Raw genomic sequence first — 27,406 nt, 5'->3', positions numbered from 1 at the left:
CTGGTTTCTAGTGACTACTGGAGACCTTGTCAGGTTACTGAACCCCTCCAGTTCTCATTTTCCTCACCTGAAAATGGGAGTAATAATGTCCACTGTTATGAGGCTGTTATGAGGACTGAGATGATAGAACATGCAGACATCCCTCCATAGTGTTTGGCATGGAATCATACCTTTTCCCTCTCAGATGAACCGTCTCATCCATTCTGATTGAGGTTTCCAGATGATGCTGTAGAGGGTTCCAAGCAGGGAACCTTGAAATGTTCTGTAAGCTACACAAGCAAGAATTGAGCTGGAAGCACATCTGGGGCTAGACAAGTGGCCTGAAAAACATTCACACCACAGACTGACATGTGTGAGTTTACAAAGGTTAGCCCTGCAGATGGCTAAGGGACAGAGAGCCCGGTGACCTTGGCTCTCCCAAGGCCTCCCCACCTAGAGCAATGGAACCCCAATTTGATTTACATTTATAATCCCTTGCATTTCACGTATTCTCTACTTAAATGGTCAAGTGAGACACACTCACACTACCACTCACATGCAATTAATGATAACTAATAAGCATGCAATTTGGTCATCCTGGGTGTTAAAAGGACCCATCAAGAAAGATGGAAAGCAGATCAGAACCACAGACAGGGATTTCATCCCCTGGGGAGCCCCTGGGAGCCATTTAGATAAGCATCATCTCACCTCAAGCCAAACCTGCTGGGAACAGGATCCCTTATCACACCGGCAGTCCTGTTCAGCCTTTCAAGGAGAGCATTTCCTGGTATGTAGGTCTTTAACTACCAGGTGTGTTTGCCCACTCTTGGCCCTTGCTTTCTAGTACCATACCTGATGAGTCAACACTGAGGGAACGGCACACTTCACGTTTTGCAACTGTTGTGCAAAATAGAACTTCAGTGAAATTCCTCAACCCGTTGACTGTACAGAAACTGCAAGGAGCCAAAGGGCCAACCTCTGACTTTACAAACACCAGATATGCTTCTTGACACCCGTCTCTGGAACTAACTTGGCAAATGCTGTCCATCCTTAATGGTTGTGTAGGAGGGAGGTATTTAAGTCTATAGCATCCTCAAAGCCTCGGTACAGACCTAGTCAGGGCAGGTCGTGTCCAATGTGTGTTCTTCAGTGTGTTAGGGAGCTGAGCCTATCTTCACTGAGATCCCACCAGGGACCCTCCAAGGACAGAGTTCTCATTGGGTGCGTTTTCCCCCCCTCCGACTTCTCCCACTCTGCCCACAAGGGTAAAACAGAGTTCACGCTGAACTTTGAAGCTGTAACCTGGCCTCAGAACTATGTACCATAAAGAGCACTCACGTGTCTTCCAAAGTAGTTTCAAGTCCATATAGTTTCCTAGTTGCAACACTGGGTGATTTCACTTTAACTGCAGGAGCTCTAAGCAGAATCTTTCTGAGGAGCCTCTTTGTGCAAAAGCCCTTATGAAATCTGCGAGGCCAACTCCTTCCGTGGTCCTCAAGCGCTCCGCGGGCGCCTGGACCATCACTGCATTTCCAGGACTGCCCAGGAGAGCCGAGTCTCTTTGCTATGTCACTGACACGCAGGTTCTTTCGCTGGGAACCAAGCGACAAGAACCACGACCCTTAGGACACAGGATTCTTGTCCTGTGCTTCTCACTGGATGATTCTATTATCTTAAGAGCATTGTTAAGGAGAAAACAGCAGCCATCGTTGATTTCTCAGAAATGTGGCCCATTTCAGTATACCCTCAGGGAGGCTAGCTATTGTGTCTTCTGGATACTCTCTGTGATCCGGGCACACTGGGGGGGGGGGGGCAGCATAAATATTAATTAATGCCAGTCCATTAGGAAAAGAAAATGGAAAGACCCCTATAGCAGTGAACCTACAAGCCCCAGAGGCCTTGCTGGAACTGTGACAAGGAAAGGCAGTGACACAGCCTGAGAAAAGCAGCCTTCTTCCCACACTCAACTCAGGCACTGAAGCAGGGGTGGCATTGTCTGCGCTGTCGCTGGCGGGCGGGAGGGGTCCCTGGCAGCCGCCCAGCATCCCCCATCGCTGTCCGGTGTATTCAGGTAACGCGGGCCTCCTTGCCGACCGACTGGGGCTCCCCAGCTGCCTTCTGCACATAGACCTGGGGCAGGATCCTCGGGGGAGGGAAGCTGCTGCTAGGGAGGGGACCTGGGCTCAGGGCAGAATAGGGCCGGTGGAAGGAGGGCTTGGCGACCGCTGATCCTTGCCCTTTCCGGGAATTGGAGTCACTGGGTCAGAGAAACGTCTCAATACCTTCCGGGTTTCCAAGGCTGGTTGGAAACCTGCTCCTTTAGGGTGGAAACCACGTCCTTGTATCCGCACCCTTATGAGGGTTTTAGGATCCGGGTGGGGAAGGGAGTCCCATCAGAGCAGCTCCCAGTTCTTTCTGTGGAAGCTGATACTGCAGATCTCCTCCCCCAAGTGGTTGTAAATCTCCCTTCTCCTCCATTTTTGTTCTTTAGTCTCTGAAAAGCCTGAGAAGGGGATGGGGGCGGCAGGCAGGGAGAAGAAAAGAGGCGGAGGGGGGCGGGGCTGAAGAGGAGGAAAAGCTTCCAGCTCCTTCCTCTCTCCAAGGCTTGTTTGTTACTGCGGTGGGAGTTTTTGTTTGGGGGTCTTTCGTTTTTCCTTTGAATCAAAGCAATCCGTTCTGATGCATCCCGTGGAACAACTCTTTCCAGCTCGTAGCCCCCAGGCCGAGGCTTGTGTCTCTAATTCCTTCTATTAACGCCAGGGGAACTTAGGTTTTGTTCTGATCTCCTCCAATTCCCAGGCACGTACTTTCCCAGCCCTGGACTGGGAAGCTTTGTGCGTGTGGTAGATCACAGAGCCGTCCGGCTCCAGCACTTAAAATGGAGGGACTAACACTGATTGAGCACCAACTGTATGCCAGGCACTGTTCTAAGTGCTTTGTGTATATGAACCAGTTACCCCTCCAAGGTAGGTATTATCATTCTCTATTTTCAGGTGAGGAAACCAAGCTTGGAGAGTTAAGAAAATTGTCCAAGGTTGCACAGCTGGTCAGGGGCAGGCTGGCATTCTGGCTCCGGAAGCTGCATTTTTAACCAATATGCGATACCCCCAGGGATGCGTTGTATTCTTTCGTATGTATACAGAAGAGTGTATGTATTCAGGCCCCTATTTCTGGTTATTTAACTTCGTTCAAAATTTTTTCCTATTATTGATAATATAATGATGAATGTTTCTGTAATAATAGCTAATAATTCTTAACATTTATTGAACTGCTAATGGTGACAGGCACTGTTTCAAGTTCTTTATGCATCGTAACTAACTTAATCTTTGTGACTACTATTAGTACTGTTTAACCAATGAGAAAAATGAGGCCAGAGCAGTTGGTTAAATATTTTGTCCCAGGTTGCACAATTAGGAGGTGGCAGAGTTATCTCAAAGCTGTTGGTCTTATGATGCTGTCTAGACATAGGTCTGTGACCACACTTCTGATATTGCTTCAGGAAAGATTCTGAAGCTGGAATTACTAGGGCAGAAGATAGAAATGTTTTTAAGGATCTGGATATATATCACAAAATTATTTTCCAGGAACACTGGATACTTATGCTAATTTGTATTCCCATGAGTGCTATGCAGTTGATTAAGGAATCTAAAGAGTTGGATGAGCCCCTGGGCGATGTGTCCATAAACCTTTTGGATTTTGTCAGTTAATCCAGGCATTTACTATCATTAATGGTATTATTTTTATGAAAATAAAATATATGTCTGCCTCAAAACTACATTTCGGTGGGAGCATCTGAGGTGCTGGTAATGTTCTATTTCTTGATCTGAATGGTGTTTACCCTGTTATCACAAGGATGAATTATCCTTGTGATAATTCATGAAGCTATTGCCTTAGAACTTATGCACTTTTCTGTTTGTAATTTATACTTAATAAAAGTTTATTTACACACTACTATGTGTAAAATAGGTAAACAACAAGGACCTATTGTATAGCACAGGGAACTATATTCAATCTCTTTTAATAACCTATAATGGAAGAGAATCTGAAAAAGAATATATATAACTGTATCACTTTGCTGTACACCTGAAACTAATGCAACTTTGTAAATCAATTGTACTGCCATTCTAAAAATTTTAACATTAAAATTTATTAAAAAAACTATCAGGGACTTCCCTGGTGGTCCAGTGGTTAAGAATCTGCCTGCCAATGCAGGGAACACAGGTTTGATCCCTGGTCAGGGAACTAAGATCACACATGCCACGGAGCAACTAAACCTGTGCGCTACAACTACTGAGCCTGTGCTCTAGAGCCCGTGCACCACAACTAGAGAGAAGCCCAAGCACCACAACGAAAGATTCTGCATGCCACAATTAAGACCCATCGCAGCCAAATAAATACATTAAAAAAAAAACTTTAAATATAACCTTTTGGAAGTTAGGGATAGAATACATTGGAATCCATTGTAAAGAATAAGAAAATGACTCAGTCATCACCATGTTTTCTCCACATGTTGGATAAAAGGAGATTTTACAAGAAACAGTTTCTTGATTCCTTTTTTTCTCATCTCTAATACGAGAATTGAATAGACATTAAACCACAACATTCCTAAGAAATACAGTTCTAAAAAAGTCCTTTGCCTGTTTCTATTGTTTTTGTTTTGTCCAAGAAAGGTTTTTTCTTTGAAACTTCAAAAGTATGACACAAATTTAAAATAGTCAGAGTTATGATGAATGAGTTTTTGGCAAGGACTTGAGAACAATGATTATGACCCCAGAGAGAGTTGTTCTCTTTCTGTCTTTGCTTTCTAATGTGTTCTTCCTTAATATTTGGTTTTGAGGTACTGGGTTCTGATATGGCCTGATGCCTCTATTCAGCAATGTCCCTAAAGACTCAGGTACATCTTTCCATGGCTAATGGATCAGCCCAAGAAGATCAATATATGATCATTTCAAGAAAACATTATAAGAAAGTATGCTCTTACTCTAATGGAAGCCAGTTGCAATTTCCTTATCAATTTCCCAGTTGTTGTAAAATATTATTTTAGTGCTTATTTCTCTCTGCTGACTTTATATTCGATCTAAAATTAATTATTTAGCCCCATTCAATTTCTTAGTTCCTGGACTCCAATTGTAATTTTTATCAGTTTTTATTCCTCTGCCACAGAGGACTGAAGTGGCTGCAGGATGAGGACCTTTCATGACAAGACAAAAGGAGCCATGTTTCCCAATTCTCCCTTTAGCTTCTACCCCCACCCCCTGCCAAAGTCTCAACGTGAGATTCTGTGAGTTCTTTTATTGAGTTATTAATATTCCTTTATTTAGACTGACTTTCTTCCATTTCTACCAAATATCTCACCACTGTGTTAGTCTGCTCAGGGTGACATCACAGAACACCGTAGGCTGGGTAGCTTAAACAACAGAAATGTATTTTCTCACAGTTCTGGTGGCTGGAAGTTCAAGATCAAGGTGCCCACATGGGTGGGTTCTGATGCAAGCCCTCTTCCTGGTTAGCAGATAACAGCCTTCTCACTGTGTCCTCACATGGTCTTTTCGCTCTGCATGTGGAGAGAGAGAAATCTCTGGTGTCCCTTCCTCTTCTTATAAGGACACTAATCCTATTGGATTAGGGCCATACCTTATGACTTCATTTAACCTTAATTACTTCCCTAAAGGCCCTGTCTCCAAATATCCCTGAAATAAATGGGGGTAAGGGCTTCAACATATGAATTTGAGGGAGGGCACAACTCAGTCCATAACGTTACCAGAGTCACTACAATTAAAATTAAGCTTTGTTGGGACTTCCCTGGCTGTCCAGTGGTTAAGACTGCGCACTTCCAACACAGGGGATGTGGGTTGGATCCCTGGTTGGGGAACTAAAACCCCACGTGCTGCGCAGCCTAAAAAGAAAAAGAAAAATTAAGCTTTGTTTTCCCTTTCAAAGTAGGTCTTTTTTTCCCCCTAGTGTTTCTGTTAAATGACATTGAATTTTTTAATATGTAAAACATTTTTGGATTTCTGCTAACCGTACTATGGGAATCCAGACATAAAGAAGACATAGACCCTACTCAAGTAGATGCCTCCAGGAGTTTATATAAAGTAATGAAGGAGATGATTGCATGCACAAAGAACCAGAATACCTAGAAGACTGGAGATTCTTTAAAAGACACCGTGCTATGCTATGGGATTCAGAGGAAAAGATTATCCTCCTCCAAGGGCCACCATTTGAGCATCATAATCAGGGACAGGCAGGCTGTGGACTGGGGAAGATATAGACAAGGCCACACCAGGCTCAGCAGGAGTAGGCACCAGGAAGCAGGAAAGTGCAGTGCAGTTGGAACTGAGGGAGTCAGGAGGGAGCACTATGGAGGCTAATCTTAGGGCATAAGAGCAGGTTGCTCACGCTCTGAAATCAGCACTTAAAAAGAGTCACTGTGACTAGATGGCCCTTGACAATCTGGATATTTTGTCTCAGTAATTCTGATGCCATCAATTTTTTCTCCAGGGTTGCAACAGACCAGTTTCTTTGTGCACCAGATGAAGTATGTAGCTGGCTGTGCTGTGTGTGGGAGAGGGAAGGGGAGACAGAGGAAAATGAAGGAATGAGACTGTATCTTCAAAAAATAAGATCACACTTACCTGCCGTGGCAGGATGCTCACACAAAGAAAACCATGAGAACACCAAGACTAGCTGAGAGAACAGCAGAGTCTTTCCAAGTTCCCCCCCACCAAAATATTTCACTTACAACACTTGATGTAAACATATGAACTGGCAACATAAAGAAAATATTCTTGGAAGGGAGCATATTCAAAATGTTCCACATCACTAGTGATCAAATAAATACAAAATTTAAAAACAATGAGTTACTATTTTCTCCTTATCAGATTAGCAAATATTTTAAAATGATACTGCTGGTGAGGGTGTGTGTCTCATGGCACACATTGCTAATGGGAATGTAAAGTGTTACAACCTTTCTAGAAAGTAATTGCGCAATGTTTTACTCTCTTGAGAGCCCCAGAAATATTAATACACCTTGATGGGATAATTCCACTTACAGGAATCTATGCTGAGAATATAGAGGTGTGGACAAATATGTGTGTTTAACAATTTCACTGAAGTTTAATTTATAATAATTGGAAATTTAGAAACAATCTGTGAACTCTTGGAAAATTGGCTGCATAAATGACGTATCAATTAATGGAATATTCTTCAGCTGTTTAAAAATGTGTTTTCAAATAATTTTACTGATATAAATTTGCATATTATAAATATGTTTTAAAAAAGCATTTTCCAAAATTATGTATGTAATAAAAATATGCATGAGAAAAAATAGAGATAATAAATTGTAATGATATTTATTCATATTGCAAATATTTATTAAGCATATTGTATGTCTGGCAATGTATTCGTCTGTAGGTAGTGGGTCTATAGATGATCTATTTTATTCTTTATACTTTGCTGGGTTTTCCAAATTTTCTAGAGCATTTAATTGCTTTTTGTCCAAAATATGCATTTTAATAAAACCTTTCTTAATAAAACCTTTCTATCTTTTAGGGCCCAAGTCCACCCTTCCATAAAGTATTTCGTGGTTACACTAATAGGAAATAACCTCTAGCTTTTCTATGACTCTTTCATACTGATCTTAACATATATGGTCTTGAATTGGAGCCACTGTATGTATGATGTTCATCCCAACTGGTTTGGGAACTACTGGAGAACAGGGATTATGATTTAGAGGTCCTGAGTATCGAAGCAAAAGCCTAGCTCTCCTTCCCCACCTTCCATAAAGCCTTTCCTTCTACTTGAAAAAGTGGGTGATTTTTTCTTCCCTTGAATCCTCAAAACAGCTTTTATGCCTCTTTTATTGGAGGTCCATTCTGCTTTGGATGATAGCTAATTGTGCTTGTCTTGACCCCCTATTTGTCACCCAACTCCTGATTATAGGAAATGTATCTTGTTCCTCTCTGTGCCCAGAGCGGTGCCTTGTATAAGGTGTGTGCTTAATAGACAGTTGGACCTATGACTGAATGTGTATTGTGTTAGAGAGTGTTCTAATTTCATTCTTTTACATGTAGCTGTCCAGTTTTCCCAGCACCCACTTAATGAAGAGACTGTCTTTTCTCCATTGTATATTCTTGCCCTCTTTGTCATAGATTAATTGACCACAGGTGCGTGGATTTATTTCTGGGCTTTCTATCCTGCTTCATTGATCTATACGTCTGTTTTTGTGTCAATACCATACTGTTTTGATTCCTGTAGCTTTATATTATAGTCTGAAGTCAGGAAGCCTTATTCCTCCAGCTCTGATTTTCTTTCGCAAGATTGCTTTGGCTGTTTGGGGTCTTTTGTGTCTCCATACAAATTTTGAAATTTTTTGTTTTAGTTCTGTGAAAAATGCCATTGGTAATTTGATAAGAATTGCATTGAATCTGTAGATTGTCTTGGGTAGTATAGTCATTTTGACAATATTGATTCTTCCAACCCAAGAACATGATGTATCTTTCCATCTCTTTGTGTCACCTTCAGTTTCTTTCATCAACATCCTAAATGTTCAGAGTACAGATCTTTTGCCTCCTTAGGTAGGTTTATTCCTAGCTATTTTATTCTTTTTGATGTGATGGTAAATGGGATGGTTTCCTTAATTTCTCTTTCTGATCTCTCATTGTTGGTGTATAGAAATGCGACAGATTTCTGTGTATGGACCTATGACTGAATGAACATGGGCTCTTTCCAGCTATTTCCAACAGGTGCCCTGCAGTTAGCACCTGCTCAGAAGAGTTGCAGACTGCTGTACAGGCCCAGGAGCAGAAGGTGAGATCAGAGATGCCTACAAAGACTAAGTAGCCCCAAAGCACTGAGCAATGGTAGTCATGAAGCCTAACCCCCCAGAAGAATCTGCCAGGAAATAACTTCACCTTAGACCTGTGATGCCCCCAATACTACTCTTTAGCTCCTCTCTGGGTCCTGAGAACTTCATCTGTAAAGCTTTGCCTTCTTTCACCATTTCACAAACTCAGAGATGAATTCCCCAAAGAATTCCACTCCTCCAGTCATAAATTGAACATCATAGATTTGCCCTGCTGCCCATTTCAGGCCCTAATCCCCCAAAGGTGGTCATTAAGAGAAAAGTTTAAAATCAAGGACTGCATAAATATAATTTTAGAATAAAAAAACACAAGGAAATAAGGCACAAGATTTGGTTCCACGGAACTTGCGTTTATTGTGCTCCAAATTTTTGCAAAGCCTTGTCCTGGGCACTGAAAATAATCCAAAGATTAAATAGGACATTGATCTCATTCATTAGATCCCGCATGAATATATGGCACTGTAACAGGAAAGGGGGGAGTGGAGGGGAGGGGTGGGGGGGGGTCACTGCACAGGGCTGCAGGGGTCTGCAGGGGTCTGGATAGAGGTGGAAAATAAATGGAAGAGCTGCTGGAAGTTATGCTCATAATTGTGGACATTGATACTTTGGGTCTGTGCCCAGGAAATGTAAGATGTGGGTGTAAAAGAGTTCTGAGCACAATTTTCAATGTTTGTATGGGGGCTGGGTCCCCTGACACCACCAAGCAATTATCTGCAACACCAGCAGGGTGTCCTACAATTCAGCTCAATACTGACACTACTACCTCGAGAGAGCATCAGACTACACAGGTTAAAGGTTTGGTCGCACAAGACTACACCCCCCCACACATTCCCCCCCGCCTTCCACCCCCTTCTGAGGCCAGTCACAAGTCCAGGTTGTCACCTATGCTTCTGATCCACCAGCTACAGACAAGAGGTTTCAACGACCCCCTCCTTGGGCTCGATTAATTGGCTAGAGCAGCAGCCCACAGAACTCAGAGAAACATTTTTCTTGCTCGATCACCAGTTTATTACGAAAGGCTATAACTCAGGAACAGACAGATGGAAGAGATGCACAGGGCAAGGTGTGGGGAAAGGGTGAGGAGTTTCTATGCTGTCTCCAGGCGCACCACTCTCCCCAGATCTCCATGTGTTCCCCAACCTGGCTCTCAGAACTGTGTCCTTTTGAGTTCTTATGGAGGCTTTATTACATAGGCACGACTGATTAAATCATTAGCCATTGGCGATTGATTCAACCTCCAGTCCCTCCCCCTCCCCAGAGGTCAGGGTGTGGACTGAACATTCCAACCTTCAAATGACAATGTTGGTTCTCCTGGCAACCAGCCCCCATCCTTAGGTGTGGTCCAAAAGTCACCTCATTAACGTAAAAAAAGACATTCTTAAGGGTCTCATCACTTAGGAAATTCCAAGAATTTTAGGAGCTCTGTGCCAGAAATGGAACGAAGACCAAATATGTATTTATCATAAATCACAATATCATGGGGTGGGATTCAGATAGAATAGGAAAGGCTTTAGGAAAAAACCAAAAAACAAAATTCTAAGGCAATATTGGATAGAATGTGTGATGTGAGACAGGTTGTTATAGAAAAAAAAAAAAAAGACAGAAAAAGATGGTATTTAACAGAACCCAGCACATCTGTCAATGTTCTTAGCTATTGTCAACACTAGTTAGTTTGAGCATAAAAGGAAGTTGTTAAAGAATATTAAAACACCATCAAGAAAGTGAAAGAACAACTTACAGAATTTAAGAAAATATTCTCAAGTCATATTCCAATAAGGGACTTGTTTCCAGAATATAAAAATTAAAAAATAAATTTAAAAAGACAATTAAAGGGACTTCCCTGGTGGCGCAGTGGTTAAGAATCCGCCTGCCAATGCAGGGGACATGGGTTTGAGCCCTGGTCTGCGAAGATTCCACATGCCGTGGAGCAACTAAGCCCATGCACCACAACTAGTGAGCCTGCACTCTAGAGCCCGCGTGCCACACTACCGAAGCCCGCACGCCTAGAGCCTGTGCTCTGCAACAAGAGAAGCCACCGCAATGAGAAGCCTGTGCACCGCAACAGAGAGTAGCCCCCCGCTCGCCGCAACTAGAGAAAGCCCGCGTGCAGCAATGAAGACCCCACGCAGCCAAAAATAAATAAATAAATAACAAGACAAAAATGGGCAAAGAGGGCTTCCCTGGTGGCGCAGTGGTTGAGAGTCCGCCTTCCGATGCAGGGGACACGGGTTCGTGCCCTGGTCTGGGAAGATCCCGTATGCCGCGGAGCGGCTGGGCCCGTGAGCCATGGCCACTGAGCCTGCGCGTCCGGAGCCTGTGCTCCGCAACCGGAGAGGAGAGGCCACAACAGTGAGAGGCCCGCGTACTGCAAAAAAGTGATGATTGCACAACAATGTGAATGAATGTACTTAATGTCACTGAACTGTACACTTCGAAATGGCTAAAGCGGTAAATTTTATGTATTTTTAACCACAATTAAAAAATTTTTTTTAATGGGTAAAGGATTTTAATAGACATTTTTTCAAAGAAGATACACAAATGGTCAAAAAGCACATGAAAAGATATTCAACATTATTAGCCTTTGGGAAATGCCAATAAAAACCACAATGAGATACCACTTTATACCCAGTGGGAAATTGGAACCCTAATATAATATTGCTAGTGGTAATGTAAAATGATGTAACTGCTTTGGAAAACAGTCTGGCAGTTCCTCACATTTTTAAACATAGAACTACCACATGACCCAGTAATTCTCCTCCTAGATATATACCCAAGAGAAATGAAAATATATTTCGGAAAAAAGCTTGTACACAAATGTTCATAGCAGCATTATTCATACTAGCCAAAAGGTGAAAGCAATCCACTGATGAACGGGTAAACAAAATACAGTATATCCTACTAGACAATGAAATACTATTTGGCAATACAAGGAAGGCTGTACGGATATGTGCTACAACATGGATAAATCTTAAAAAAATTTTGCTCAGTGAAAGAAGCCAGACACAGAAGGCCACGTGGTGTATGTTTCCATTTATATGAAATGTCCAGAACAGGCAAATTCACAGAGACACAAAGTAGATTAGTGGTTGCCAGGGGCTGGGAGGAGGGGGAAATGGGGAGTGAGCAGCTGGTGTGTGTGAAGTTTCTCTTCAGGGTGATGAGAATGTTCTGGAATTAGATAGTGGTGATGGTTGCACTACCTTGTGAACATACTACAAGCCACTGGATTGTACACTTTGGTTTTTTTTGAAGATTTTTTTTATTGAAGTATGATTTATAATGTGTTAATTTCAGGTGTACAACAAAGAGGTTCAGTTATACATATATATATATATCTTTTTTTAAAAGATTTGTTTGTCTTATAGGTTATTACAAGATACTGCGTATAGTTGCTTTGCTATACAGTAGGTCCTTGTTGGTTATCTATTTTATATATATGGGTTGTCCACTTTAAATGGATGAATTTTATACTATGTGAATTATATCTCAATAAAAGCAGTTGTGGGCTTGGGGTTTTTTTACAAAAGAATATTACATGACTCAGAGAATCTTCAAGAAATCCAGAGACTTGCATTTCTTGAAAGCTTGGAGGCTACCCCACTGAGAACAATGCCTGGATGGTATCACAGGGTGGTTCCAGGATGAGCCCCAGTACTGCTCCTCCGGGCACAGGCACCTAGGACCTTCGCCCCTGCTGCCTCTGGGCCTCCATTCCCTTCTACCAGACTCCATCACCTCACGGAAAGCAGCTTCCTTAGAGTCTGATTTCCCATATTGCTTTCCTCCAGACCGAAGCCTGGCATCTATCCTCCTGACTGCCAGAGCCTAGGCCGCAGTTTCGAGCCCTAACTGCAAAGGAGGCTGAGAAAGCAGGTTGGTTGTAGGAGACGAGTCAAACAAATGGTCACTCACCCCCTCCACTTCTCAGGGAGTTTGCTGGACAATGACTTTATTTTATTGTTTTATTTTAATGTTTATTTTTTTTGGCCATGCCGAGAGGCATGCAGGATCTTAGTTCCCCGACCAGGGATTGAACCCATGCCCCCTGCGTTGGAAGCGCGGAGTCTTAACCACTGGACCGCCAGGGAAGTCCCTGGACAGCGATATTAAAGTCACAAAATATTGGAGCTAAACAAGCCCTTTGAAGTTCATGTGTTCTGACAGTTCTCCAATGACTACCACACTGCCAAAGGCAATGGCAATTTCTAGCGCTGTCTTGCCTGACTTTGTAAGCATCTGGCAATATTAATCATTCCTCTCTTAAACATTTCTCTTCACGGTTTGTAGGTCACCCCTCTTGTACCTTTCTAATCATTTTTCTCTCACTTTCCACCCAGAGCTGCTCTCTTTGTCCACTTAAAACTAGTGTTTCTCCACATCTCCAAACTCAATCCTGCTCTTTTTTTAGTCTTTATTGAATTTGTTACAATATTGCTTCTGTTTTATGTTTTGGTTTTTTGGCCAGGAGGCATGTGGGATCTTAGCTCCCTGATCAGGGATCAAACCTGCACCCCCTGCATCGGAAGGTGAAGTCTTAACCACTGGACCCCTGGGGAAGTCCCTTCAATCCTGCTGTGAATTCACAGTGTGAATGTTAGGGGTTAAATTGTGTCCCCCTAAAATCCGTATGTTGAAATCCTAACAGCCAGTACCTCAGAATGTGACTTTATATGCAAATAGGGTAAGTTCCAAACAGGAAATAGAGATAAGGGCAGATGTAATTAGTTAAAATGAGATCATACTGGAGTAGGGTGGCCTCTAATCCAGTTATCACTGGTGTTCTTATAGAAAGGGGACATTTGGACCCAGACACTCACACAGGGAGAAAGCCATGTGATTGAAGTACTGCTGCCACGAGCCAAGAAACTACTAGAAGCCAGGAGAGAGTCCTGGCACAGATCCTTCCCTGGCGCCCTCGGGGGGCATGGCCCCATTGACACACTGATCTTGGATATCCAGCCTCTAGAACTGTGAGACAATAAATTTCTGTTGTTGGAGTCACCCAGTTTGTGGTACTTTGTTATGGCAGTCCTAGCAAGTGTGAATATCCTTTAGCCCCGTATTTATCTTCTTCTATTATAGGTGGGCAACTGCTTAATTTATGTTTTTAGCCCGTAACACCCCCAAATACCTTATAGATCCATGTGGCAGTGTTGTCTGCTAGGACATTTGCATTTGGATAGCCCACAGAAACTAGAAACTCTTAAACCACACTCGTCATTTCTCAGATGCCACTTGTTCCCCCTTTTTCATTTGTCTCTTGCTGAATCTACCCCATTGCCCACTGTCAGAAACCTGAGTGACAGCCTACAACTCTGCTCCCCCCCCTTGTGACGGGCCATCAAATACTAAAGGTTACACCTCTCACCCATCTTTGGAGTCTTTTCTGTCCACCCCAGACCCACCTCCACTCCCTTCCAGATGCCTTCCACAGCGATCTTTCTGAAACACAAATCTAATCAACTCACTTATCTGCTTTAAAATTCTTCAGAGGGGCCTTATAGCTTCCAAACAAAGGTCAAATCCTGGAGTTTAGCTGATAAGATCTTTATGGTCTGACTGCTTGCCACCCTGGGTAACCCCATCTCTCACCTTTGCACCTTTCGCCTGCTTTCTGCTGACATACAGACGTTCAGATCTCCTCCTACCTGTCTTCATTCTACCTGATGCCTGCTCAGTCTTCAAAACTCAAACGCAGCCTCTTCTGGGAAGCCTTCCTTGATTTCCAGCATGATTCAAAACCTGCTTCTGGGTGCCAGTAACCCTCTGAGCGTAGACTATTACAGCAATTTCACAATGCACTGCAATTGTTGGTTTCCACCCCCTTTCTCTCTCCCCGCCCCCCGCCCCGCTACTAGTAAGGCACTTGAGAGTAGAGACTTCAGGCTTTTTCCAACTTTCTTTTCACAGCCTAGTGCCTGGTACACGCAAATGTTTCCAGGCGGAAGGAAGGGGAGGGGAGAGAGGGGGGGAGACTCTCTACCCTAACCTGTTTTACGGTGTAAAATATAAGACCTTTGAGACGCAGTAATTTCTCCTCATTTTCGGTGACGATCGTGTCCTCGTTGACTCATTGTCAGAATTTACTGAAAGTAAACGCAGAGATGTTTTTCCTCTCTCACTTTCAGGAGTTGTGATTGCTCTGAGTAATGAGCCATTCTGTCCTGGAGACTGGCCCTTTGCAGCCAGGGCAAACTGAAGTCATTCCCCCGAAGGCACAGACTTTGCAGCGTGTTTACAGGGCTGGGGGGAGGACGCGTGTTCTGGAGTAGCTCTGAGAACCGCGCCCACCCTTCTGCCCGGGAACCGCGATTGGTCCTCCGCCGCGGCGGGCCGCGGGAGCCCGCAGTCAGCGCGCGCGAAAAGCAGTCAGGAACCGGGCGCCGCGTTGCGTGTGCTCTGCCTGCTGCGTGTGCGGAGATTAGCGGCCGCGCCGGGGGCCGGAAACGCGGCGGGCGCCGGGCAGTGCGTAATCCAGGATTTGCCGCGGTCGCGCGGTTGATGGAAAACAGATGTCTCAGCCCTGGGCCTGAGCACAGGATGGAAGTGACCGATCCGAGCGCCTCTTGGAAGCGAGGACACCGAGTTGAGGCTCTTCGGGATCCAGCCGGGAGGCGGCTCTCCCTCGTCTCGTGGGTTTTCGCGGCTTCAGCATAGAGCCCGAGAGCGCCGGGCGGTGCCGCGGCTTCACCCGCCGCGGGCAGTGCGCGCCTCTTCTGTCGCCGAGCGGGTCGCCGTCGCTTAGTAAGTCGGTTGTTGCTGGGCCGCGGCCCGGGCTGTGCGTGCGCGGCTGCGCAGGTGGGCCCGACCCGGCCCCCTGGAGCCTCCCCTGTGGGCAAGGTTTGCGTGGACCGAGGTGTGCGGAGCCACCGGAGGCTCCGCTTCCGGGTCCTAGTCGGTGGGGCGGGGGTGTGCGTGGGGGGGAGCCAGGGACCGGCCGCTAGCCGCGCGCCTGCCTCGCTCTCCTGGGGCGGGGACTCTCCGCCAGTCCCGAAAAGTGTGCGCCGAGCTTCGGAAGAAACGCTTTTCTCGTCATTTTGCAACTGAGGGGAAAAGAAAAGAAAAGATATTCTTCATTAAAGCAGTAGGTGTAATAATTGTTGAAAAGATGGGTTTCCTTCTCTCTGTCTCTTTACATTTCGGTCGTTTCCCTACAACCAACTACTGAAACCGATTTCCTTCCTAATCAGCCTCTACTCAGATCCTCTGCCCAAGTTCTTAGAGGAGAGAGATGTTGATTTTTGAGGGTTTTCAGGGCTTTTTTGGTTTGATATATTATGAAAAGGCATGCCCCATGTTGAAAACTGCATGCTGCGTACAAATTAGGTAAGAGGCTGGGAGTGGAGAGGAACATTTGTCGCGTGAAGTGCCTGTCAGATCCCAAGCTTTCTATGAACTCTAAATTGGTTCCCACCTGTAATCCAACCCCACAGGCAACTGGGTCTTCACCCCTCCCCTCCCCTCAGAATTCAGGAACCTTAATTTATGAACAGAGACAGCTTTAGATTCAAGCGCTTTTGAAATGGTTGATTTTAAAGCACCTAGAGTTCCAGACATCCAAAGAGTGGCTGAGCCCCTAGGGTGGTAGGGTATGCTCACCAATGCCTTTTTTCCCCGACGAGACAGTTTTTAGCCTATTTTCTTCTAAAAATGGAGTGTAACTTTTCCATCAGTCATTTTAGAATACAGTTATGGGCTTGTTGCGCAGCTCCTTGTATTTCCGAGTCCTTTATGGGGGGGTGGTGGTGGAAGAGGTAATGTGCTTGTTTCACTACTACCCTGCTCTCTTGACCTCCAGTCTCAGTTTGCCACGTGATTTCAACCCTGCAGACCTAGTACCTGCCTTTCGGTGGAGAGAAACAAAAGAGCAGGAATGACTCAGAATCCTTGGGTTACCACAACCTTAACCAAAGATGCAAGGGATTTGATTGAATTCTTTATGATGCACATTACTTTGTTCCTTCCTCTTCAAACCTAAGTATATCTAGCAATTAAGGATCAATTATAAAAAAAACAAGCAAAAACTCTACCTCTCTCCACCCTTAGGATAAACACAGATTTGGTTGAGTCGGGCATGGCCACCAACACTAATGAAATGTCTTCATGGTGAGATAATTCATATTCTGGACTGGGTACAAGAGGATAGCACCAGATCACCCCCATATTTGCACATTCTTTTCCCTGGACCCTTCCTTTTTTTCCCTACCATTTTCTATACTCTTATTTAGGTACATACCATGCCACTCTTTTGGATCATGGAATCTAGGATATAATTACCTTTTAGAGTCAACTTTGTTTAGATGACAGTGTCCCCTTATCAGTATTCTCAGAACATTTTTCCAAATCCTGCCTTTATTTCCCTGGAAAACTCTTTGTCTATTAAATCCTCCATTGGAAATTCCGTTGTATCTTTCAAAAGCAAATGTGGCACCTACATCTTGAATTCTTTTTCTTCCATCATCATTTTAATGTTGACTTGCATGGTTTCCTGATTGTCTGGTCAGCTTACTTCTGCTTCATATGGAAACACAAATGGAAAGAACTTCTTGGGCTTCCCTGGTGGCGCAGTGGTTAATAATCCGTCTGCAAGTGCAAGGGACACGGGTTCCAGCCCTGGGCTGGGAAGATCCCACATGCCATGGAGCAGCTAAGCCCATTCGCCAAAACTACTGAGCCTGTGGTCTAGAGCCCGTTCACCACAACTACTGAAGCCCACCTGCCTAGAGCCCATGCTCCGCAACAAGAGAAGCCACCACAATGAGAAGCCTGCGCACCGCAAAGAAGGGTAGCCCACACTCGCCGCAACTAGAGAAAGCCCGCACGCAGCAACGAAGATACAGTGCGGCCAAATTAAATAAATAAATAAATAAATAAATTAAAAAGAAAAAAAAAAAGAACTTCGCATATAAGACACTAAATATAAGTGGGTTAAGGAGTCTCCCTGAGAATTAAGAGCACACACTCTGGCCTTTTCTTTGGTCTGTCCTAGGGTTGAATTCTGCCACTGGAGTTTCTGTCCACTGCTTCCTCTAGAAAGAGGCTGGATATTTACCTTGGGGCTCGGACGGGATCTGTTTATTTGGCCTTTTCTGAGCAGCAGTAACTCACCACCTCTCCAGCCACTGCTTGGTGAGAATTTGGCCTGCTCAACAGAGATAACCCAATCTGGTAATACAGCAATGCTGAAAAAACCTTTCAAAGCGCCATACTGAAATTCTAAAATCTGGGAAGATAACATGTTCTTCTTCTCTCATTACTGCACTAAAAATGACACTGCTTGGTTTACACCAAAATCCATCTTGGATTATAAATTCGCAAGAGACAATCTTAGCTTGATTTATACAGGCTCTAAGGGTTTATGCTGGCAGGTGTTGGCAGTATGCTTCTGCTGCTAATGATGCAGATAGGAACGGTGACGGTTTTCCTTTGGGGTTTCATAAGAAAAATATAATACTTTCCCGAATATCTGTTTGAGTGGCTTCTCTGAGACTGTTATCTTACAAACCTTGAGTCAAGGCTGAGGCACTGGCCTACTCCGTCTCCAGCATTATTTCTTATGCTCTTAGATATCAGACCTTAAGACTGACCTGCCAGTTGGCAGGTCTGAAAAAGTCACTGCAACTTATCTGAGAGTTTAGTTTATTTTCTCTGGAAGAGAATGGTAGGTCTTTGATATGGTTAGTATTTGTTCTTAGAAGAACTGGTAAATGCAAACTTTGAGATAAGTAGCTGGAGGGGAAATGAAGAGGAATAAACCTAGTGAGACTAAACCAACTGTTTACCAGCCACTCAGCTTTTATGTATTTTTTAAGAGTTTAGTGGAGGGCTTCCCTGGTGGTGCAGTGGTTAACAATTCACCTGCCAATGCAGGGGACATGGGTTCGAGCCCTGGTCTGGGAAGATCCCCTGTGTTGTGGAGCAACTGAGCCTGTGCGCCACAACTACTGAGCCTGCGCTCTAGAGCCCGAGAGCCACAACTACTGAGCCCAGTGCTACAGCTACTGAAGCCTGCGTACCTAGAGCCCATGCTCTGCAACAAGAGAGGCCACCGCAGTGAGAAACAGGCACATCGCAACGAAGAGTAGCCCCTGCTCGCCGCAACTAGAGAAAGCCTGCGCGCAGCAACGAAGACACGGTGCAGCCAAAAATAAATAAAAGAAATAAACTTATAGAAAAGAAAGAGTTTAGTGGAAATTCAACCTCAGAATTTGAGCTCTTGTTGGCAAATATTTTGCCTTAATGAATACTGATTCCTTCCTATGTAAAACTATTACTTTTGCATATCCTGCCTTTGAATCTCATCTTAATCCTTGAACAGAAATGTCCTCTCCCTAGAATTTACAATACCTTCTTCTTTTTCATAACATACTGGAAGTCTAGATGAAATTTATTTAGGCAGAAGGGCTGGCCAGGAAGCTTAGGACGTGTCCTTGAGTCAGACAAAAACACCGTATAGGTCAGCATCTTTATTAATTTATGACAATTTAGAAGGTCCCAAATAGAAGTTATGAAATTGGTTCTCTTCCAACCCGACTGCAGTAAAATGAATCAACATGCAGACTTCTGGAACCAGAGCAGTTTGTACAAATATGCTGGAGGCAATTGGAGTTCTGGGAGTTGCTTAGCTTTCTAAATCACCGTCTCCTTATTAGAAATGTTTTTCAGGTTTCAGAATGTCTGCTGTTGGAGGGATGTCTTTTTTTTTTTTTTTTTGCGGTACGTGGGCCTCTCACTGTTGTGGCCTCTCCTGCTGCGGAGCACAGGCTCCGGACGTGCTGGCTCAGCGGCCATGGCTCACCAGACCAGCCACTCCGCGGCACGTGGGATCTTCCCGGACCGGGACACGAACCCGTGTCCCCTGCATCAGCAGGCGGACTCTCAACCACTGTGCCACCAGGGAAGCCCGGAGGGATGTCTTTTTTAGTTTACATATAGTAATTGATTTAAACCAAAGTATGGAGAGAGGCATAAAGTCTGGCTGACCTGCTTCTTTCCTATTAGGATCAGAGCTAGCATTTTAGGACTCTCATCGCTGACCTTCAGGGATGCCGATTGTGAGGACCAGGAAGCAAACAACATGGAAAGGTTCTCAGATTAAGACTCTTGAAAAGAGAGATCCGACTGAAGACCAAAAATGTGAAAGATTAGACCCAGTTTTGTTTTAGAGTGTTCTGTCCAATCAGGTAGAAGAAAGGAAAGCTGTGTTTCCAGCCCAGTCTGCCATCAAGACGATTTATTGAACAAATATTATGTTTCAAACCCCCTGCTTTATGATCTGAAAAGTACAGTAGTGTAAAAGGCAGAGCATAAACCTTGAAGGGATTTTCAAGCCTTGGTGGTACCTTTAGACATTAGCGAGCATCTTTCTCCCACCTGTTCTCTGATTTCCTTACCTAGGAAACCAGGTCTAGGGCTGTGGTAGGAGCCCCCTCTGTAGTTCAGCTCAGATTGCTGAGGGAATCATGATGGCCCCTTGACCTGAGAGTTGATTCCTTTGGCAGCAGAAAGTGTGTTCTTGGCTCTTCACCACGACCCAGACAAAGTGACACTTTCTACCTATCTCGGAGACTCCTATTCGGTACAGGCTCTATTCCTATAATATTCCTTCCCCAGCCACCAAGCAGTTCGACAGTGACCAGGCTAGCATCAAAATTACCCATAATGGGGGCATAGCTATCCTTGAGATTTGCCTTAATTAAGAGGATGAGATCAGGTCTCCTTAATCATGAAAGTAACCTCTCAGATTAAACAAAGACAGAACTGTCTCTTTTGCTGAACACATGCAAGTTATTTAAATTAGTGTTGCACATTCGACAATGGTGTCAAAGCTATATTATAAAACCACCTAAAAGAATGAATTTTCTGGGCCTTTGCTTAGGGATAAAAAAGGCATTAGCCACATTGCAGGGGATTTGCATCTTGTTAGCTTGTCTGGATATCCTCACTATTGGACACAATGGGAGGGTGCACAGCTGTCTTTGTAGCTGGGCAGGCTGCCTTAGTTATAATTCTGCTGGGAATGAAGATAGTGAACTGGAGGCGCAGGATGGGGAAGAGAAAGGGCAGGAACTTGCAGGACTCAAAAGAAGGGAAGCTTGGGGTCAGTTCCGACCCCTTCCCTTTTTGTGTAGTTCAAGGTTAACAGCACGCTTTGCTTTAGTTTTAATATTTTTTTAATTGAAGTATAGTTGATTTACAATGTTGTGTTAATTTCTGTTGTATAGCAAAGTGATTCAGTTATACATATATATATATATTCTTTTTTTAATATTCTTTTCATTATGGTTTATCATAGGATATTGAATATAGTTTCCTGTGCTATACAGTACGACCTTGTTGTTTATCCATTCTATATATAAAAGCTTACTTCTGCTAACCTCACCCTCCCACTCCATCCCTCCTCCAACCCCCTCCCCTTTGGCAACTACCAGTCTGTTCTCTATGTCCAGATTCCATTTCTGTTTCATAGATAGGTTCATTTGTGTCATATTTTAGATTCCACATATAAGTAATATCATATGAAATTTGTCTTTCTGACTTACTTCACTTAGTATGGTAATTTCTAGTTGCATCTATGTTGCTGCACATGGCATTATTTCATTCTTTTTTATGGCTGTGCCGTATTCCATTGTATATATGTACCACATCTTCTTTATCCATTTATCTATTGATGGGCATTTAGGTTGTTTCCATGTCTTGGCTATTGTGAATAGTGCTGCCATGAACATGGGGGTGCTGCCATGAACATGGGGGTGCATGTATCTTTTTTTAAAATAAATTTATTTTATTTATTTTATTTTTGGCTGCATTGGGTCTTCGTTGCTGCACATGGGACTCCTCTAGTGTGACGAGTGGGGGCTACTCTTTGTTGCAGTGCACGGGCTTCTCGTTGCGGTGGCTTCTACTGTTGCAGAGCATGGGCTCTAGGTGCGTGGGCTTCAGTAGTTGTGGCACGTGGGCTTCAGTAGTTGTGGCACGTGGGCTTAGTTGCTCCGCGGCATGTGGGATCTTCCCAGACCAGGGTTCGAACCCGTGTCCCCTGTATTGGCAGGTGGATTCTTAACCACTGTGCCACCAGGGAAGCCCTGCATGTATCTTTTTGAATTATAGTTTTGTCTGTATATATGCCCAGGAGTGGGATTGCTGGATCATATGGTAATTCTAGTTTTTGTTTTCTGAGGAACCGCCACGCTGTTTTCCATAGTGGCTGTACCAACTTACATTCCCACCAACAGTGTAGGAAGGTTCCTTTTCTCCACACCTTTTCCAGCATTTGTTATTTGTAGACTTTTTTAAATTTATTTTTTAATTAAAAAATTTTTTTTGGCCATGCCACACGGCTTATGGGATCTTAGTTCCCTGACCAGGGATCAAACCTGGCCCCTCGACAGTGAAAGCGTGGAGTCTTAACCACTGGGCTGCCAGGGAATTCCCTGTAGACTTTTTAATGATGGCCATTCTGACCGGTGTGAGGTGGTACCTCATTGTAGTTTTGATTTGCATTTTTCTAATAGTTAATAATGTTGAGCATCTTTTCACGTGGCACAGTTTGCTTTAGCGGCAGCGCAGGTGCACAGTCATCTCCTCGGTATTGGTGAGTGAATCATCTCCTTGCAGATTTGGGGCAGCTGGCTCTCCAGTATTGTTCAGCATATGTCCAGGGCTCCCTCTGCTTACCTCCTACATTGTTTTTTAATTTATTTTTTAAATTTTTATATTGGAGTATAGTTCATTTACAATATTTTGTCAGTTTCAGGTGTACAGCAAAGTGATTCAGTTATACATACATATATATATCCATTCTTTTTCAGATTATTTTCCCTTATAGGTTATTACAGAATACTGAGTAGAGTTCCCTGTGCTATATGGTAGGTCCTTGTTGTTTATCTATATAGTAGTATGTATATGTTAATCCCAAACTCCTAATTTATCCCTCCCCCGACTTTTTCCCTGTGGTAATCATAAGTTTGTTTTCTAAGTCTGTGAGTCTGTTTGTGCTTTGTAAATAAATTCATTTGTATCATTTTTTTTCAGATTCCACAAATAAGTGATATCATATGATACTTGTCTTTCTCTGTCTGACTTCACTTAGTATGATAATCTCTAGGTCCATCCATGTTGCTGCAAATGGCATTATTTCATTCTTTTTTATGGCTGAGTAATATTCCATTATATATGTATGTACCACACCTTCTTTATCCATTCCTATGTCGATGGACATTTAGGTTGCTTCCATGTCTTGGCTATTGTGAATAGTGCTGAAATGAACATTGGGGTGCATGTATCTTTTCATGTTATAGTTTTATCTGGATATATGCCCAGGAGTGGATCATATGGTAGCTCTATCTTTAGTTTTTTAAGGAACCTCCCTACTATTCTCCATAGTAGTTGTACTAATTTACATTCCCACCAGCATTGTAGGAGGGTTCCCTTTTCTCCGTACCCCCTCCAGCATTTATTGTTCGTAGACTTTTTTGATGACGGCCATTCTAACTGGTGTGAGGTGATACCTCATTGTAGTTTTGACTTGCATTTCACTAATAATTAGTGATGTTGAGCAGCTTTTCATGTGCATTTTGGCCATCTGTACGTCTTCTTTGGAGAAATGTCTATTTGGATCTTCCTGCATTGGATTCTGCTTATGAAAGGCAAACTAATTGCCAGATTAGTCGAGGAAGGAGATTGTAAAAGTGAACCTCTTATGAAACATGAGCACGTATCCTGGATACCTTTCTTCTTTTAGTGTGACCAATCAGAAGTCACCCAAGGGAGGACGCTAGAAAGGTACTCGAAAGGGCTGAGTGCGTCTTGATGGCTGCAGAGCAGAAATGGCAAAACTTAGGTGCCTTTCTCTTCTAAATCTTAGCCAATAATGAGGACACTAATCAGAGCCAAACTTAACAACTAGCTACAGAACCTGGTCTCCAGATACCTGGTGCCACGGAAAAGAAGTCTTGTTTTACAAAGCTATTTCCATTTTAGGGAAGCAACGCCCGTAAATCTGTTGTGCCACCTACTCTACAACAAAAGAGCCTTAGATATGACACATGCTGTCTTTTGCCCCAGGTCACCTGGAAGTCACACAGTCATGTTGTACAAGGAAGTAATGTGACGGGGTGCCATTTGCTTAGAGGAAGGACGAGCAGAGGCTAACTGGGGTCTTCGTGCTGTTTTTGTCTGCTTTCAGCCATCAAGTAGCAATTACCTTTTGACTGTCTTTCATCCCCTCCCTCCCCAAACGTCTCAATCCAGAAACCTGAAGTACAAAGTAATTGATGCCCGAAGGCTCAAAAACCCACTCGAAGCTGCAAGCCACCCATCAAAACAACGTGGAAAGTTCTAGGAGCCTGAAATGGGAAGAGGTGGGAGTGTGAGGGGGTGTCTGTGCAAGCGTTCCTTTTTCCTGTGACATTTATTCTAATGTCTCTGCTTCAGCTACAGACCCCACAGAAGAAGATATGTTTTATTCATTTTTAACACAATGTCATTAAAAGAAAAAAAAACGATAGGATCTGTCTGGGATTTCCTCTATAAGGCTTTTGTTTGAGGAAATGCTTAAACAAAGCTTCTGAATTTTTAATAAGCATCTATCACAGATCAAATTCATACTACTTTCTAAAAAAGCCTTTACATGTCAAGAATAATTAAGAATTTGCTTTGAATAGTTAAAAGCAGTTTCTGTAATGGGAGGGGGCTAGATTTGTTGAGTTATAAAATTCTGAATTCCATCTGCATGGGAGCTGGTTTTCAATTTGTAATGCAGGGCAAGATATTCTTAGCATGCTCGGGGCTTATTCCACACAGGATGCTCCATGCTAGAACTAAATCTAAATAGAACTGAATAGATTTCTTTTCTTAGATATTTTTCCCAAACCATTTCCTCTTCATCAGGTCCCTTGGGTAAAGACATTCACCGAAGTGCTGCCAGGTCTCTCTACGAGTCCTTTAGTCTTCAGTCTGCATTATTCAACTGTTGAGCTAGAATCTGTCCATAGGTGGTCCGTGGGGACAGGAGGTCACCAGCAGACCAGAGGGAGGGAGTCAATCCCAGTGGAGACACTCAGACCTCCTGCTTGTCTCCTAGATGTATCTTCCAGGACGTAGAGACCCAAGGCTCAGCTTTCTGAATTCTACACATAAAAACTGCTACAACACTTACATTCTTAACATGCAGGCTCTATTTGGCATCCACAACTTAAGACGGATCAGTTAATTCACTCAAAATCATTGGCCAGGCTTTAAAGTTTTTGGAACAAGTACCAAAGTGAAGTAAAAGAAAAAAAGTTAATTTAACCCCTTTAAAAAAAGCAACATTTAAATTGAGAAAAACAACAAGTCTGAATTCATATGGCTGGGGAAAGTTTGGTGGTTTGGGGATGTGAATACTTACCAAACACATCAACTCCATATACCACTAAAGCTTGTCTTCTTTGGAAATTGGAGGGAGCTTGGCTCTTCTTTGATTCGATATGCTCATGGGATGAACCATATTGAGATTCTAAATTGACAGAGGTTGACTTGCTTTTTGTATTTCAGGCATATTTAGCAGTTCTTGTTTAGTTTTCAGTCATAAAACCAGTAGAATTAAATCACCAAATAAAACCAGAACAAAACATTAAACCTGTTGACTTCAGCATAATATATTACGTGCAGATTTATTGCACCAGAGCTGATGGTATCAGGGACTGTCAGTTATGTCTTCCGAGAGCCTGGGGTACTGCATGCCTAGATTGAGGTGACTGCACGCTATCTATCTTTTATTTATGAAGATAACCCTGCCGGCCCACTGGGTGTGCTTTGTGGTTTTCTCCATCCTTCTTCCCACTCTATTAGTCGTGAAATTTATTGGCCCAGGTGGCACGAATCTAGAAGAACCAGCTCACTTGACTCAAACCCATAATTTCTTCAGCAAGGCAGCTAACTAGGTCAGCTAACTTGCCACTGAGGTGATAATAATGATTTAATCTCACATTTGAGCAAATCTTTACCTTTTAAAAATCACTTTCACATAAATGGTTCCACTTATCTTTACAATGACTCTGAGAAGTAACATTTTAGAGGTGAGGAAAGTAAGGCTCCGGGAAGTCCAGTGACTTTTCCAGGAAAGGAAGAGTTAGGAATCACAGCTTGGATGTCCTTCTCGCTAACCCAAATGACGCTCAGTAATATTTGATCGGATGTTATGTGATAAAATAATACAAGAATTGTGGGAAGCTCTGGACGAAAGGATGTTTTACTGAGAAAACAAATTGGAAACCACTTTTCCAAAGGTGTTCGGAAAAGTGGTTTCCAATGGGGACTTAAAATTTAACTCAAGACCCGAGACTATTACACAAGAAACCATTAAGGAACTATGTGAATGAGACACGATCAGTTGTCAATTCATAGGATACAGACGATTAGTACATTGACAGTTCAGAGAAGGGAGAGAAAACAATAGTGACAGTGTAATGGAGGAAGAGGGACTGAAGTTTGAGCTTAAAGAATGTGCGAGGTTTAGATGGGAGAAAGAAGTGGGTAGGGTATAATAGGCTGTTGGGGACATCCCAAGTAAAGGCGGAGAGCCATTGCCAGATATAGATTAGAGGGAGACACATCTGATTGGAGGAGGGACTGACCAGAAGGTCTAAGTAGGGAAGTCATGGGAATTACGGTTGAATGGGGAAGATGGGACCAGATCAGAGATCTTTAGGGCCAAACGGAGAAACATGGACTGATGTTTTCGTCCGTAACATGTGTGGGCAGAGTTGGCTCCTTTTGAGGGCTGGGAGGAAGTTGTTCTATGCCTCTCTCCTAGCTTCCGGTGGCTTCAGGCATTCCTTGGCTTGTAGATGGTCTTTTCCCTGTTTCTTCATGTCGTCTTCCTTCTCTGTATCCAAATTTCCTTTTTTTTTTTTATAAGGACACCAGTCATATTGCATTAGGGTTCACCCTAATGACCTCATTTTCACTTGATCACCTCTGTGAAGACCTGTTTCTAACTAAGGCTCTTTCTGAGGCACTGGGGGACTTCAACACATCTTTGTTTTTCCGGGGCGGGGCGGGGGGACATAATTCAGCCCATGACAGGAGCGTTTAAAGAGTCCTGAGCTGCAGAGTAAGAGGGGGAAAGGTTGTTTCAGTAAAGATAGACAAACAACAGAATACAGAGTACACTGGAGGGAAGGGAGGGAGCTGTAGGCTGGCAGCAGAGGATGGAGAAAAAAATAGGTGAAATCTACAGACATTTCAAAGGAGTAGTTGAAAAGATTTCAGGAGTAGAAATGATAATCAGTCTAGAACACGGCAGTTCACAAGAGCATTTCCGCTGTGCTACCTGCTTTGATCTCGATGACTGTGTCTGGAATCCCAGGGTTTCTGGCCTGGGAGAAAGACCAACGGTGAAGTCATCTACACCAGTGAGGGCAGCTGGCAAAGGCAGCTGCACGTGCTGAATTGGAGGCGGTGACAGAGTGGAGATGGCCACTGGGTCACTGGGAGCCCGAGCCAGCTGTCCTCTCTGTAGACATAGGTTTGGGAGTCAGAGGCACTCAAGCTGTCCTCTAATCCACAAGAGTGGGTGAG

At 43.6% G+C, this 27,406-nt stretch overlaps 1 protein-coding gene across 11 annotated transcripts in view; it reads left to right on the top strand.

The window, feature by feature from the left end:
* Window positions 1-27,406, top strand: part of TRIM2 (tripartite motif containing 2) — a 171,179-nt gene that overhangs the window by 53,658 nt on the left and 90,115 nt on the right. For 3 of the 11 annotated variants that reach the window (XM_067736624.1, XM_067736623.1, XM_067736621.1), the window contains one exon: window positions 8,653-8,787. The exons of 6 other annotated variants lie outside the window; for them this stretch is intronic. The gene's annotated coding sequence lies outside the window, so the exon portion shown is untranslated. Of the gene's footprint in view, window positions 1-8,652; window positions 8,788-15,226; window positions 15,587-27,406 lie in introns of those variants that run through there. 2 more of the 11 variants (XM_067736627.1, XM_067736634.1) reach the window with 2 other exon arrangements.

This window comes from Pseudorca crassidens, chromosome 4 (genome assembly GCF_039906515.1).
Source record: "Pseudorca crassidens isolate mPseCra1 chromosome 4, mPseCra1.hap1, whole genome shotgun sequence".
In the NCBI taxonomy this organism is placed as follows: Eukaryota; Metazoa; Chordata; class Mammalia; order Artiodactyla; family Delphinidae; genus Pseudorca; species Pseudorca crassidens.
Note: the sequence above shows the minus strand (reverse complement) of the source record. Positions and strands in the feature narration are given on the sequence as shown.